Here is a 1663-nt window from a genome sequence, read left to right on the forward strand (position 1 = left end):
AATTATGACAATGTAAATTTTAATCCCTGTTTTCTTTTTATGGTTTAAATTGTTGTAGCATCTTTATTTTGTTCTGTGTATTCATTATTTATATTTTCTATGCTTATATTCTATGCTTATATTCTATGCTTATATTCTATGCTTATTTTCTATGCTTATATTTTCTATGCTTATATTCTATGCTTATATTCATTATTTATATTTATATTATTATTGTTCTGTGTATTCATTATTTATATTTTCTATGCTTAATTTTCAAATGATGAGCTTTCTACCTCTCAACATGCTTAGTATTAGTATAACCATAATATAGCCCTTCTCCTTTTTCTTTTGGCTGCAGCAGCCATCTTCCAGTAACTCACAAATGACTAACACAAAACGAAAGAGGAGGGGCACTTGCTACATGTTCTCTGGGCCTTTTAGGAAACGTGAAGCTGTTCCTTTGGCCACACACATGTGAATCTATAAGAAGGGCAATTTTGTAGACATTAAGGGAATTTGCAGTGTTCAAAAAAGGAATGCCCAGCTCTCTTCTGATCTCTTTTGCCTCGCCAATAGAAGAAAGATGATGAAAGGAAAGTCATTCTTTGGAAAGCATCACAATAAGATGCAAACTCTGTGACTCTACACTACAGTGGCTCTAAGGCCTAACACCTTCAGAAGTCAACTTGTGGTCAAGCACAAGAGAAAGTATAACTGGAGTGTCAAGACTAAGAGACAAAACTGCACCTGGACTGGGCAGATGAGGTACCGCATTATCTATTGCAGAGTCAAACATGGATTCTGTGAAGGAACAATACCTAAACCCAAGAGGGCAGGTATTGCAGCATGCATCCAGTTCATCTTGAGGATTTCAATCAGTCAAAAATATTCTGGTTTAAAAAACAAGGAATGCCTCATAAGTGTTACCATGGCAAAACCAGAAGAGTCTATAATGTTACCCAGCATGCCCTGGGCATCATTGTAAACAAGCAAGTTAAGGGCAAGATTCTGGCTAAGAGGATCAATATGCAGACTGAGCACATCAAGCATTCTAAGAGCAGAGACAGCTTCCTGAAGCGGGGGAAGGAGAATGACCAGAAGAAAATGAAAGCCAAAGAGAAGGGCACTTGGGTTCAGCTGAAATGTCAGCCTGTGCCACTCAGAGAATCACACTTTGTGACGAATAACGGAAAGGAACCTGAGCTGCTGGAGCCCATTCCATACAAATTCATGGCCTGATGTACAAAAAAGAAATAAAGGATCTGGACTGCAAAGTGTTTATTTTAGGTTAACATGTGCTGTCTTCTCCATGAAAGAAAATGTTAATTTTCATTGTCTTGTTCAAATTTTACAAACTGTCCTTCTAAATGATATGGCTTGGTGAGCAGAAAATATACTCTTGATTAGATAATAAAAAGCAAAACCAAAAACATAATAACTATAATATAAACACAAAGGACATGTAGGTATAATAATAATTATTATTATAACAACACAACAACAACAATAATAAAAAAGCCCTGACAAAGCATTATGAGATGAAGAACCAAAAATACCATTGGATTTGTTTTGTGTTGGCCATCTACTGCTGGGTATGGGGCCAACCCTTAAGAGTGGTTTGTATACTAGTGTGACTTTGTTAGAGGAAAATAATTTTTTCATTGTGAGCAGTTAACAATTG

The 1663-nt window shown here is 36.1% G+C and overlaps 1 pseudogene; it reads left to right on the forward strand.

Annotated features, from left to right (window-relative positions):
- The first annotated feature begins 364 nt into the window (after positions 1-364).
- LOC117694983 (large ribosomal subunit protein eL21-like) lies at positions 365-1236 on the forward strand (annotated as a pseudogene).
- The last annotated feature ends 427 nt before the right edge of the window (positions 1237-1663 follow it).

Source organism: Arvicanthis niloticus, chromosome X (genome assembly GCF_011762505.2).
Source record: "Arvicanthis niloticus isolate mArvNil1 chromosome X, mArvNil1.pat.X, whole genome shotgun sequence".
Taxonomy (NCBI): domain Eukaryota; kingdom Metazoa; phylum Chordata; class Mammalia; order Rodentia; family Muridae; genus Arvicanthis; species Arvicanthis niloticus.